Source organism: Gymnoscopelus braueri (genome assembly GCF_963280865.1).
Source record: "Gymnoscopelus braueri genome assembly, chromosome: 7".
Classification (NCBI taxonomy): Eukaryota; Metazoa; Chordata; class Actinopteri; order Myctophiformes; family Myctophidae; genus Gymnoscopelus; species Gymnoscopelus braueri.
Genome location: NC_137608.1, coordinates 19,033,768 through 19,049,132, shown reverse-complemented (window position 1 = coordinate 19,049,132; position 15,365 = coordinate 19,033,768). Strand labels below are relative to the sequence as shown.

The 15,365-nt window shown below is 39.3% G+C and overlaps 1 protein-coding gene across 2 annotated transcripts in view; it reads right to left on the bottom strand.

The window, feature by feature from the left end:
• Positions 1-10,732, bottom strand: part of kank1a (KN motif and ankyrin repeat domains 1a) — an 81,496-nt gene extending 70,764 nt beyond the window's left edge. The window contains exon 1 of one of the 2 annotated variants that reach the window (XM_080432234.1): positions 10,514-10,732. The gene's annotated coding sequence lies outside the window, so the exon portion shown is untranslated. The remainder of the gene's footprint in view (positions 1-10,513) is intronic. The other variant, XM_080432233.1, reaches the window with a different exon arrangement.
• Between the last annotated feature and the right edge of the window lie 4,633 nt (positions 10,733-15,365).

Below are 15,365 nucleotides of genomic sequence, written 5' to 3'. Positions count from 1 at the left end.
ATCCAAATATCAATTGAACCCTGGAATTCCCTTGCACCTGCCTTGTCTTGTTCAACGCTCGACAAATTGATTTACTTTTTAAAGAATTCCTTCCTTTTCCAGATGATTGTTCATTCACAAACTCACTTTGAACATCCCACGACAAAGTAATGGTTGGCTATGGCTTCATGACAACAACAACAAAACAGCCAGGAACTCCTATCAACCCTGAATGATTTGCTCAGCTCTCATTTCCTCACCACTTCAGAAGCACAAAGACCACACTGGTTTACCAGCCCTAGTGGTTTTCTAACTTTTTGTGCCCGACACACACCAATGTGCAAGTCAAAATCTCAAGGCACACCTTCAGAGTGAAAACAGCCGATCTACTGCATCTACAAGCACACAATGTGTTATTATGCGTCATAACGCATTGCGAGTCAGTAGATCAGCTACTTATTTCTGTAATAAATAAATATGATTTTTTTAAATGTATTTATTTTAAATACAAATATATATATATATATTTTTTTTATTAAATGTTTTTCCCCAAAATATGGATGCAAGGTTGAAAGTAGCTAAAATATGTTGTTAGGGTACAGAATTTGCCTCTGAATTGGGAAATGGGCACAAAGTATACTGTATAAAATTCATAACTTTTCGTATAATTGTATATATTATTGCAATAATAATAATGTGTGTCACAAAATCCCAAGGCATACCTGGACTTGTCTCACGGCACGCCATTTTTTGGGAACCACTGATCTAGCCACCCACCTAGTTTACTGTTTATGCGGTGAGATACAGTGATAGAGAAGGGCCTTGTGGTTAAAGGCCTCTGCATGATCCCTCAGCTGGGCAGAAGGCACAGTAGGATAGCTTCTGAAAACCGCTTTCGGGCGGTCAAAGCATTCGGGATTTCTGGTTAGATTTTTCACAACACACGGATGGTTAATGGAACGTTCAATGGACCAGTAATGGCAAGAGTCAGAGCTCATTCATACAGTACGTCAAGCATGAAGCAACACATTTTTCAGGTGAAAATCTGTTATTTGTGTTGAGTTACACAGTTGTGCGACAAAGTATATAAATAGAAAACGCCACAAAGCCCATGGATCACTACCAAGGTCTGGAGAGATTCCCAGAGAAACCACTTCAGATGTCAGGGTTAAGATATTTTTAGCTATTCGATGAAAAACATCTGCACGCTTTTAAGAATAGGTAAGGCAGAGAAGAATACCATCTGTGGGTGTCCCTGCCTAGTAATTTTTCTCCCGTTTCTCTGCCACTCCTCTATTATGAAAAGGTTATCAAAACACAATTCTAGCAAGTCTTGACAAGCAGCATGCTCCCAGAGTTTCTTTCTGGGCATCTTTCAGTGTGGAATTAAAAAGGCAATTTAATGGCCTTTTCAAAATTCATGGTGATACCACGAGTCATCGATCGAGACCATGGATCGTTGGATCCCTTGATCGTTGACAAGTGGTCCAAAACGCTGCTGTTTAAGTCTTGACCAGGTCCTCCAAAAAGGTCTCAGGTGACACCGATACCGATTGCTCTTCACTGGGTCCCCATCAAATTCAGAATACTATTCAAAGGTCTTATGATCACCTATAGCAGTGGTTCTGACAGTGGTCCGGGGACCACCAGTTGTCCTTGAGGGGGTTCCAGGTGGTCCCCAGCTAAATGATGGAGAGTTGGTAACCAAATGGACCCTTATAGATCTTCAACTCTAGAGAGCGTAAAATGAAATTTACACTCAAGAGTTAAATAATTGTTAAACATCTGCATGACTAAATTAAAGAATTGTTATTTTTGGTCAACGTTTGCCTGTTATCTCTCCTATATCAATACAGCATGGAATTGTGGACAAAATCTCATCCAACGATAACAAAAGTCTTGGGCCTGAGAGTCTAAATCTCATCAAATGGCGGTCCGTGGCTCAAATGCCGAATAAATAATGGACCTTGGTATGAAAAGGGTGGAAAACCACTGACCTATATTAGGACTCTGGGTTGTCAGGCACCTTGCCTGCATTAGAGATCTACTGCAGCCCTATATGTCACGAGCAGACCGCTAAGCTTTCCTGCTCAAGGTTTGCTAGCTGTTCAATCTGGACTGGAGGCTTAGAACTAAATTCCTAAACTTCAAAACTCCCTCCTTTTGGACTCAATATCTGTAGACGCCTTTAAAAAAAACTGCTCAAGACCCATTTGTTTAGACTTGCCTTTGTGCCATTTCTCTATTTACTTCTGTTTGGCATGTTAATACTTTATATTTCCTTTGTGAAGCACTTGTTGATTGTTAAGTCTCTGCTCTCGACAGGTGCTATAAAAAAATGTAGTTACTTAATTACCATGACGTACAGTATGTACTGTACACCATGGAACTGAAACAACTGTCCACAATTGGACTTCATTTTGGTTCTTTTTAGAAGATCGAAGGCTCATCTTATCTGCTGTATACTCACTGTATACACTCAATCACTGAAGTTCAACTGAAGTTCCCAAAACCCCCCAAAAAAACTATCACATCTATTTGCAATTTAATACCTATAGAGACTACATTTGGATTCAGTTGTATTTTACATCATCAGGGCTGGCTAGTGATAGCTCTTCTCTGTTATGAACATCAGGTGGTAACTGAGAAGTGGGACGGACGAAAGAGAGGGCTTAACATAGTTTGGCAAACAATACATTTCTCTGAAACATACACTTTTTGGTTTTAGCCAAGGTTAATCCCATGCTGCAGAGTGAAAAGCCTTCACTCGTTCATCCGCCTCAAGTCAAAAAACACGCAAGTTCAAGCATGCATGACTTCGTCACCATGAACAATACTCACTACAGTACTAGGAATAACTAGGTCACCAAATTGATCACAACCTGTCCCCATCACAAGGAAATAAAGATGTCCCGTCAGTAGAACATTGATACAGACTTCCGAGCTGAGATTTCTATTCGAGTATGATTTGAGCTAAAAAAAGCATTATTTTACACTTTGGCTATTCAAAAATAGCAGATATACAAGCTCATAGCGCGGCACTCGGTGCCGCGCTATGAGCTTGTAGATCTGCTATTTTTGAAAAATTGTGAAAATGTGTGCAAATCTTTGAACATAAATATTTTTAAAGCTAACATTTTTAACTCCGACACTCAAACAGCACAACAACTTTTGAATCAGCTGTTGAGGCTTGTTTTGTGCCAATGACGACTTTGATGAAATCACGCTCCAATTAGGTTCCTTTCTACATGTGGCAGTGCTAAGTACAGCTGGACTGGCTGAAGTGGTATTAGATTTAATCCAGTTCAGCACTTCAGCCCAGCGTGTATGGTCTGGGGCTTCAAAGGCAAAACAGGGATATCAAGCAGCACTGTGAGCTAGTAGAAAAGCTCCCTCCCTCCCTGGGCTTTCTTTTTACGACACAAAAGAACACAAGACCACTTTTAGAAGCTTGGGTGGATGCTGTGGTGTTTTGGTTGAAGTTTCAGGATGCTGTTAAATTGATTCTATACGGTTTAAATAGGGGCTAAATAATTATTTTCTGTTAATGGCTCAACAGAAATGAAACGGTTTTGTTTAAAGTAAGCATGACTTTTTTGAGTTCTAAAGAGGAGTAGTGTCATTGGGTTCAGAGTTCAGACTATATTTAAAAATGGTCTTCTTTCATGAAAAAAGTATGTTGCCCATCTCAATTATTTTCTACAGTAAAAGAGAGAATACGACTCTCAATCCATCACGCAATCCACTTGGAAAACATGGACCTTCCACAATTCACTGACAGGAGTTACCTTGGCTTGAAGGCATGATTATGACGCTAGAAACCAAAATATTTAGTATAAATATTGGCAATCTTAATTCTCATCTATTGCTACTTTCAAAACGTTTAGTACTAATGCATCGCTAAGTGTCAAGTTTATACACAACCAAAGCTAGCAGAATTTTGCATTTACCCAAATCCTCTTTAACCACTGTTTAAACACTTAAACCTTTGTTGACTGGGGTCCCCCGGGGATCTGTACTTGGTCCCCTGCTTTTTTTCTTCTATACCAAATATATTTGCCAAAAATAGCACACAAGACGTTCTATTTTTGCCAATTGACATGCCCAGAATAGGAATGCTATAGGGTTCACGTGGTTAAAGTCTACAAATCTAGCAAGTTGAGATTTAAATTATTCTGAAAGTTTCTGCCAGCACTTTGATCATTCAAATAATCACTTCCTGGTACTGTAGATCTTCAAACAATATGACACGAGGCTGGCAGTCAGCCTAGCACTGGAAGCCTGTTCCGAGTGCTTTCAACAAGCCTTCCACACATCACTAGTTCAACAAGCCTTCCGCACATCACCAGTTTGAACACATGCTACTGTATGGAGATCGCTTCCACATGTCCAAAGCTACCACACCAGGCTTTATAGTCAACACCAGCCAAAGACTGAAGACTAAACAGGAATTCCACATTATTCTGCGATTATATTGTATCAACAAGATTCTTTTTCTTTCATCAATCTCACCAGCAACCACAAAGCTCATATCATAGCATGATTTTTTTTTAGGAGGATTCCCGTTACCTTGTTGTTGCCGTTACATTGCCGATTCCATTGGTTCTCAAAGTGGGGTCCGGGGACCCCCAGGGGTCCTAGGGTGGGTGCCAGGGAGTCCCCAGCAAAATTAGTTAATATAACGTCACAATCATTTTAACCTCTTAAGACATATTTTATATTTTGGCTATTAAAAAATAGCAGATCTACAAGCTCATAGCGCACACTCGGTGACACGCTATGAGATTGTAGATCTGCTATCTATTTTTGAAAAATCCCTGGCACAAAATATTTGTTGACATGGGGGGGGTCCGCAGCCAAATAAATATCCTTTTGGGGGGCCTTGACATGAAAAAGTTTGAGAACCACTGGCCTATTCAACACAGACAGCCAAGGGTCTCATTAATGACACGTTAGAGGCTAAGGTATGCCCACGTGCCACATCTGTAAAAGTGGATGGATGCCAACTCCCTTCCCCTTCACATGGAGTCCACGGTTAAGCTTCAAGGGTTCTACCAAGACCAGCAGCAAACAATTGTTGCCATTTGTCAGGAAATAAAACATTAAAAAATGACCTGAATGGATCCGATATAGTTCATATTTAGGCACAAGCTCTTGCTGATACCTTTCATTGGTTAAATATTTATAAAACCCGCAGACAGACTTAACCACTTCAATCTGGTGTCCCTATTTTTGGCATGTTATTATAAGCTAAAATTTTCAAATTAATCAAAAACCTTTTTGAACTGTGAAAACAGCCAATCTACACGATCACAATGCAGTGCAATGAATTGTGAGGTTGTAGATCGGCTTTTTAACGACTCGTACGCGACACTGTCATATGACGAAGTAGGGCACCAATTTATGAAAAAACAATGAAAGTTGAATTATGAACATAAAAAGGTTTCTGCACGACAGCAACGCACGTACACCTAATAAAATACCAGGTGCTGGACTGAAGAACACGTGAAAACAGAATAATTTAGTCGGCACACTTCGCACACATTGGATCATGCTACCATGAATATTTATTAAATTATTCATCACCAAAGGTGATGTTTCAAGCAACAAGTTGAAGCGCTTCCAAAGACTCCTCAGTGAACATCACAAAAATGAACCAGTAAAGCAAATCCCCCTCCGAGGAAGAGCTTGGTGCTCAAAATGTCACCTTTGGTGGCAAATATGAGAAAATATCAGTGGGAGCATGATCCCCTGCGCACTAAGCAGGCTGAGGAACAGTTTTTTTTCCCACGGGCCATCAGACTGTTAAATAACAGTAAAAAGTGACTGTGCCATAAGCCTCTGTACTTTGCACTTCCATTGACTGATATTCTTGCCCTGTTTTTATTGTTTATCGAGTGTTTTAGCTCGTTTTATCACGTTTTTTATTGCATTGAAGCTTCCGAGCATACGTTTTTCACATGTATGTACCAAGCCAGTGCATCTAAGTGACAATAAAGTCAATCTGAATGATCCGGTGCGCAGACTATTTTTCACATTCAGATATACAACCGGGTCAGATGGGTGCAGCGGAGAGGAAGTTATTTCCTCTAGCCAAAACGACAGAGCGACGGAGTGTACTCACAGGGAGTGTGTATAGGTTGGAGTGACATGTCTCAACAGTGGAGGCTGGCCTTTGATCACTGTAGACAGAGGGGTTTGTCTCAGGCAGGTGTTAATTGAGGGACCTATGCCATATGTCCACAGGGGCTGGCTGTGCACCGAGAGCGCCGATCATATAAGCCTGATGTACCAACCAACACCAGTCCGTACCTGCACTCAATCTGCTTAGGAGGCCGTGCATAAGCAGGGGAACAACCAGGGAAAAGTCCATGGAATGCCGTGCACGCTGTTGGCCATGCACAATGTGCAGATTAAACGCTAAGCTAGCTACAGTGCGTAACGCACTCGACTCTAAAATGTGGGGGAAACGGAAAACCTCCATTGTCAGTGGCCTTCGTGTTATATAGGAAAACACTGTAAAATCCTTGAGTGTGCTATACAGCAGTGGTTCTCAAACTTTTCCATGTCAAGGACCCCCAAATTGACACTTATTAGCCCGCAGACCCCTATTTGAAAAGATAAGCCAGGGACCCCCATAAGAGAAGTTTTTTACGGCTCTAGCAGTGATTCTCAACCATTTAAATTTCAAGGACCCCCAGTTTGACATGCATTAGGCTACGGACCCCCATTTAATGGCATCTCTATCTCTGGGACCCCAGTTTATATTGTACAATCAATGTTAATTTAACTCTGAGAGTGTACACATGGAACCAAATGGACCCGTTAGGGTCCTTTTGGTTCCATTTGTACGCTTTCAGAGTTACAGACCCATAAGGGTCCATTTGGTTCCTATCCATCATTTAGCTGGGGACCCCCTGGAACCCCCTCAAGTACCCCTGGGGGTCCCCGGACCCCACTTTGAGAACCAAAGCTATACAGGTCCATTTGGTTCCACTTGTACACTTTCAGCGTTGAAAATGGGTAACACTGAAGATTTTTCTGTGAAGGCCTCCTAGTCTGACTGGAAAAATTGCTGGTATAAATGCACAAACACCAAACTAGTGACAGTATTTAAGTACACAGTGCCTATTTTGTCTCAGACAGCATTTACTACAAGAGAGATGCATTGGAGATGGCCCAAAATCACCTCACATGTCCTGCCTGGCTACATTTTTCACTAGTCAGAGAAACATAATTCAGGGCCGTGTAAGTCTCAAGCCCCATTAGAAGCAGAAATGATAATTGGAAGATGGTCTTGTTTTACACCTATTTTTGTTATTGGTAAAATAGCCTTGTCTCAATTTACAGAAGACGTCCTGGGTTTAGACTGGTAAATCGTGGATATTGCTTGCTTTAGCCAGTTGGATGATAGCACTGTTTGTTATGGACTTTTTCACAGTAAAATCGTGAGTGTTAACCCATTAAGGCCTGAGGTTCCGATTCTACAAAATGTCTTCTAAATCCTAACAGTTTTTTTGAAAAAAACATATGTTGCTATGTCAGTGGTTTTCAAACTTTTTAATGTCAAGGACCCCAAAATGTATATGTATTTGGCCGCGGACCCCCATCCCAAAATATTTTGTTCCAGGGACTCCCATAAGCAAAGATTTGAGTTACAAATGTTTGCTTTAAAAATATATATATTAAAAAATTTGCACAAATATTCTCAATTTTTCAAAAATAGCCAAAGTGTAAAATAATGCTTTTTAGCTCAAATCTAAAAATGACACAGATGCGTCCCAGGTCTTAATGGGTTAATTCAACTGTGAGCGTGTAGTGTACAAATGTAACCAAATGGACCCTTCCATTTGGTTACATTTTTACACTGTCTGAGTTACAAATGGATAATTTTCACACAGAGGATTTGACTGTGTGTGTGTGTGTGTGTGTACCCAAGAGAAATGGACTTATGGGGATATTATGCCAACCCTGGAATCCCAAGAACGTCTTCATGAAACACATGTCAAGGGTCTCATGTTGTCCCCTATGATATATTCATCCATTGCTTCATCTCTAAAGAAAGCAGAACAGCGCCTGAGCCAGTGGAAGATGAAGATCGAGCCCTCTCTGTGACCCCTGGGAAAACCTCCAAAGCCTAAACCAGTACAATAGGGGACCACCACACCATCCAGGTCTAAAGCTTGGCACACTCCACACAGCAAAATCCTTGTAACAAAAAGGACCCTGTACGGGTCCCATCTGGTTATAATGTGCAAGGTTTCAGTTTTAAATTAACTGGGGATTTAAATACTGTTCACACTCTGTGGATAACCAAACTATTTTAATCGTAAATCTCGTCTGTCCTCTTGCTCTGCTGCAATTTTCATACAGCTATCATCTGCCTGGCTCAGACTGTGATGGTAAGAAAATAGATAGTTCTGTGCCAGATCATTAAAAGAGAGAGAGAGAGAGAGAGACAGAGAGAGAGAGAGAGGGAGAGAGAAAGAGAGGGAGCAACCATGCAGACATGGCTTGAATTGGCTTCAAAATGATTCCTTGCTGAAATGTTGCATGCATAAAAATAAGTCTGCCGCACCACTGTCTCTGACATGAACAACAGCGGTTTCATTTACAGTGCCTGTAACATTTTGAAGTTGATGGCGACCCCTTTCAGCGCTATAAAGAGCTTTTGTTGTGGTCTCAAAGCACTGTATTTCAGGCAATGGAGGAGGGGACAATGGGAATGGGTTGGCATCCTCAAATTATAGCCGTAGAGGAAGGGATATTAAAAGACCTTTTACAATGCTCAAGTAGGTAATAATGTGACTTGAATGTCCTCAGACAAGGCACAAGAACAAGTAAAGTAACCACCAGCAGAGTCACATGGCAGCTGCAGCGAACAAGGTTCCAATAGAAAGGCTCTGCAAACTACCATGAGCAGCAGTAGCCTATTCGTCAGAGGTGGGAAAAGTACTCATAAATACTTTTTACTTAAGTAAAAGTATCAATACTGCAATGTAGAAATATTCAAGTTACAAGTAAAAGTCCGGAATTCAAAATTTACTTCAGTGAAAGTACAAAAGTATTGGTATCAAAATGTACTTAAAGTAACACAAGTAGAAAGTAGTCGTTATGCAGAATGTCCCATTTCACAACTTTTCAAATTAATTTTTTTTCAAAATCATTTAAAAAAATAGCAGATCTACAAGCTCATGATGCTTTGTGAACTTGTAGATCGGCTATTTTCAAATGGCCAAAATGTATATAGGGCTGAAGTGGATAATGTATGTTTTGTAATAATAATCAAAATCTACAAAGTAACCAAAGTTTTCAAATAATTGTAGTGGAATAAAAGCATAATAATTGCCTCTGAGATGTAGTGGAGTAGAAATAAAAGTATTGAAAGTTGGAAATACTCCAGTAAAGTAAAAAAAATACCTCAAAATTGTACTTATAAGTACAGTACCTGAGTAAATGTACTCAGTTACTTCACACCACTGCCTATTCGTCATGATGTTTATGAACATATCTGCAAAATTAAACATCATCCTGTATAATAAACAACGCCCATCGGATGCAACTATGCATGCATGATCAAATCTAAAATAATAAAATAGCTTTTTCCCCCCAAGATATTGTTTCTCTGCATTGTGCAGCTCAAAGCTCAACACATGAGCATGTGAGATATCAATGACACCTGTTCATTGTTCAAAACAAATAACAAAAACAAAACAAAAACTAGATTGATCCAAAAGGGTATGAAATGCTACCCTAAAGATTAAGTAACGACCCCATTGGAGAGATATAGCGACACAGAACCTATTCTATTCATCTTCAATATACCGCAGCAAAGAATCAGATTCTGTTACACGGGCTTTTTGATAGACAACCACGCACGGATGTAGCTTTTGTAAAACCTAAAACTTTGAAACCAGAGTATACACGGCAACATGTAAAACAACATTAATCACCTGAGCAGTGGTGGAAAGTAACTAAGTACATTTACTCCCAAGTACAATTTTGAGGTATTTTTTACTTTACTGGAGTATTTCCAATTTTCAACACTTTTACTTTACTCCACTACATCTCAGAGGCAAATATTGTACTTTCACTAATATTGTACTTTCACAAAACTTGAGTTACTAGTTACTTTGTAGATTTTGATCATTATTACAAAACATGCATTAACCACTTCATCAGCCTTTTGCATACTTGCTCACAAGCTCAAGCGTCGCAAAGAGCTTGTAGATCTGCTATTTTCAAAGCATTTTATACATTTGGAACTATGTGAAATGGGAAAATCTGCATAATGAGTACTTTTACTGTCAGTACTTAAGTATATTTCAATGCGAATACTTTTCTACGTTTTACTCAAGTACATTTTGAATTCAGGACTTTTACTTGTAACAGAGTAGATCTACATTGCAGTATTGATACTTTTAAGTTAAAAATAATATTAGGAACACCACTGCACCTGAGAGATAAACACATTTAACATCCTTCTATTTCTCTCATCTCTGCAGCAGCAGAGAGAGTTCACAACTGAACTTACCCCCGACGCCAAGTGCTCTCTGTCCTCCCTGTCTGTCAGTGATCAGGTTGTTTTCTTTAGGTTTAGAATGCTCTGATCTTGTCTGTCAACTGCGTTGGTAAGCCTTGGTATGAAATAAGAGAATAATAATAAGCTATTTTACACAAAAAAACTGAATGGGACGCTTTAAACGCGCAGCCTTTCCAGCCCCCTGTCTACGTCTACAACGCAGTAGCACCACCAGTCTCTCTCTCTCTCTCTCTCTCTCTCTCTCTCTTTGTAGTTGTCCGCTTCAGCAAGCAGCGTTGCCAGATTCTGCGAGAGAAATAAGCAGCCAGGTCTATGAAAACAAGCCCAAAACAAGTGACTATAGGCCACATGAGCGCTTTACATCGGCTATTTCAAAATAGCCGATCTACAAGCTCACACACCGCGTCACGATGTGACGCGTTGTGAGCTAGTATATCTGCTATTTAAAAAAAAAAATCTGTGTCAAAGACAAAGTGACAAAATGTGGAATATTTTTGAAACATTTTAACAACACAAATCTGGTCTCTGGCAATAATTTCAGATGGGGGTCCGTGGACAAATACATATTAATTTGGGGGTCCTTGACATGAAAATTGTTGCGAACCACTGGTTTACACAACAGCCCTTTACAGAAAAATAAGCCCAAAGTCGCTTATAAGAAGCGGTCATGGCAACGCTGTCAGCGAGTTGTTAAACCGCGCGCATGCGCACCTGTGGGAGTCGTGCCTTCGGCAAGTAGCCGATCTACAAGCTCACAGCGCGTTGCGTCCACGCCACGCAGTGAGCTTGCAGATTGGCTCTTTTCCGCACGCGACACCGTCGTACGACGAAGTGTACATTTTCTTTCAGACAAGCCTCCGTTCCAGTGAAGGTCAGTGCGCTCAGGTAAAGTGGGCGGAGCCTGCCGACAGGTTAGCCTTTATTAATAGACAACAAACAGTGTTGCCATGTCGGCTTATTATACGACTTTTGGGCTTCTTTTTCTGTAACGTTGCTTGTAAAAAATGGGCTGGTTTATATTCTAATTTTCTAATAATGTTTTAAACCAGTGGTTCTCAAATATTTTCATAAATGTTTTGTGCAGCATTTGTGTTAAAATAGAACGTTTAAAAAAATATTCCAAATTTTATTTCAATTGTTTTTGAAAATAGCAGATCTACAAGCTCACAACGAGTTGCGATGCAACAGTTGTGAGCTTGTAGATCTCAGATCTGCTATTTTCAAATGTTTGTTTTGGGATGTCTGGAGCATAAGGGCCTTAGGTGGTGCTAGGGACTTTGGATGAGTGCTCCTGTTGGAGTCCTCGATGTATAGACCCCTTAACAGACGACGTCACACTGGTAAGTACCTGTATGCGCGCGCAGGCCGGCGGCACCACCAAATGAAACCCATTCTGTCATGTCTCGCTAAGACGCGCCTCACTAGCCGACACACAAGAGGAGGTTGAATGTACTGAAACCAGTGCACCCCGAAACAATACGTTGGGAATTGATTGCATCATATGAAACAATCACATGTGCGTCCAGTCTCAATGTTGGTAAACAAATAATTGGTCTATTCTTACTGACCAGAGAGGAGATCCTGTACAAAAATCTTGTTCTGTGGTTGGCCTTTTTTGATTACTTTTGTTGCCATTTTTTCACTGGAAAGATTTGCCTCTAAAATGCAACCCAGGTAGGTCATTTCCTCTTTTCTTGTGATCACAAATGTCATGTCACCCACATTTACTGTGCAGCCGTCGGCCCTGCAGAGGTTTATTTTGCACTCAAAATTGGTTGCTTATTTCTCTCGCAAAATCTGGCAACACTGGTCAACGCCGAACGCGTCCATATTTCTCTAGAGACAACAATAAACGCTGAAGTTGCCTATTTTGAGCGAAATCAACCTAATTAGGGAATTATTCACATTAATGGGGCTAACATTAGGCCTAGTTAACGGGGGTTATAAACATTTGAGACTATAATGATCCAATGGAAATGGTTCCAATTCAATTCAAAGCGTGAGAAACAATAAAAGATAGGCCTATAGATACTAAAGAGAGTAAAGAAGTGTGTATACAGAGCTGTAACATTGCAGCATTGTATGTAAGAAGACATTTACATAAAAATACAGAAATGTTGAGCTTTTGCTGTTAAAAATACACATAAAATCCTCCTCCCCATCTGTCTGTCTGTCTGTCTGTCTGTCTGTCTGTCTGTCTGTCTGTCTGTCTGTCTGTCTGTCTGTCTGTCTGTCTGTCTTCAGTTGGTTGGTAGGTAGGTAGGTATAATATACATACATACATACATACAGAAACACAGACACACATACATACATACATACATACATACATACATACATACATACATACATACATACATACATACATACATACATACATACATACATACATACATACATACATACATACATACATACATACATACATACATACATACATACATTATATATGTATGTAGGCCTACTATACGAAGGTTTTTTTTTTTTTTTCTTTAAGAGAAAAATATTTGAAAATATAGGTCTATGCCATAAACAAAAACTTTGGATTGGCTACACCTACTACGCTCCAAAGGGTCTCATGTAAGAATAGTAAAAGAGTGACATCTTGTGGCTGTTTTTTACATTTACAAAAGGTTCGAGTTTTTAGAAGGAAGCATCATGCTCTTTCTTGGGTTTACATTCTAATGAATAGGCAGGCTAGCTATTACATAATAACACCTTAATGGTTAACCTATTTACAGACCCAATATATAACTGGAGTCTGGTGAAACATCTTTGTGAAATGTATTTATGGATGGATGGAGGACAGACAGACAGACAGACAGACAGACAGACAGACAGACAGACAGACAGACAGACAGACAGACAGACAGACAGACAGACAGTGGTGGAAAGTAATTAAGTACATTAGCTTAAGTATTGTACTTAAGTACAATTTTGATGTACTTTTTACTTTACTGGAGTAAATTCCACTGGTTTATAGGCCTACTTTTACTTCTACTCCACTACATCTCAGAGTCAAATGTTGTACTTTTTACTCCACTACAATTGTTAGAAAACATTAGTCACTAGTTACTTTGTAGATTTGAGTTATTATTACAAAACATACATTAACCACTTCAGCCCTATTTAAACTTTGTAGATCTGCTACTTTTATACATTTTAAATCTGTGAAATGGGACATTCTGCTAATGGGTATAGGCCTTCTTTTACTTTTGGTACTTTGAGTATATTTTGACGTCAATACTTTTGTACTTTTACTCACATACATTTTGAATACTGGACTTTTACTTGCAACAGAGTATTTCTACATTGCAGTATTGATAATTTTATTTAAGTAAAACATTTGAGGACTTTTACCACCACCACCACGATAGATAGATAGATAGATAGATAGATAGATAGATAGATAGATAGATAGATAGATAGATAGATAGATAGATAGATAGATAGATAGATAGAAAAAAACTCCATATCAAGCTGCTAACAATCTTTTTGCAAAGAGCACGTACAGAAGACATTGGTTGTTCTCAGTTTGATTTTAGGCCTGAGAGCTCCTTGGGCAACTGTAGCCTACTATGAGTTCATAATCATCAGTAGTTGCATTATACACACACAGCGTGTTGTATAACTGTACTTAAAGGGCAAGACCACTTTGGTAGAGGTTTGGGTTGTGTATTTACCTTGCCATGATGTAACTCCAAAGGTGGACAAGAAATCAAAAATAATTGCTCCATTGATTAGAAATTGATAATTCAAAATATGCTCCTCATTGACTTACATTGTACGGTCAAACAGCTCTCAAAGTCACTCTTTTAGCACATAAACAAACACAAACAAAGTTGATTCAGACAATATAGAACATCACCAAACCCAGTACTGTTTGTTTTTTTAATAAAAATGTTAACTTCCTGTTGATTTTGCTATTTTTATTAAGAAGAAAACCCGGACTGGATCCGCGTGGATCCGGATCCGGATCTTCAAATAGTAAAATCAACGGGAAGTTGACATTTTTATTAAATAAACAAACAGTACTGGGTTTGGTGATGCTCTATATTGTCTGAATTAGCTTTGATTGTGTTCGTTTACGTGCTAAAATAGTGACTTTGAGAGCTGTTTGACCGTACAATGTAAGTCAATGAGGAGCATATTTTGAATTATCAATTTCTAATCAATGGAGCAATTATTTTTGATTTCTTGTCCACCTTTGGAGTTATATCATGGCAAGGTAAATACACAACACAAACCTCTACCAAAGTGGTCTTGCCCTTTAAGTACAATTTTGAGGTATTTTTTATGATTATTATTACAAAAAATACATTAACCACTTAAGCCGTATACATTTCAGCCATAGCCGATCTACAAGCTCACAATGCGACACATTGTGAGCTTGTAGATCTGCTATTTTCAAAAGATTTTTATCCATTTCATCCATTTGAAAACTTGTGAAACGGGACATTTCATAATGACATTGCATAATGAGTACTTTCTACTTTTGGTTCTTAAAGTACATTTTGATACAAATACTTTTGTACTTTTACTCAAGTAAATTTTTGAATGCTGGGCTTTTACTTAAACAGAGTATTTCTACATTACAGTATTGATACTTTTACTTAAGTTAAAAAAGTTAGTACTTTTTCCACCACTGACCACACACCTGTTGTCCAGTGCGCTCCTACACGGGATTGGCCCAGACCGCCCATGCACCTCTTTGACCGCACCTATTTTTCAGTCCGCTCTCTCTTTGGGATTGGTCCGTCTCTCTCTTTGCTCCTCCCATAACCACAGCCCTAAAAGTTCCGCCCCTTGCCAGGACTTGATTTAATGCGCTTGCTTCCACTTG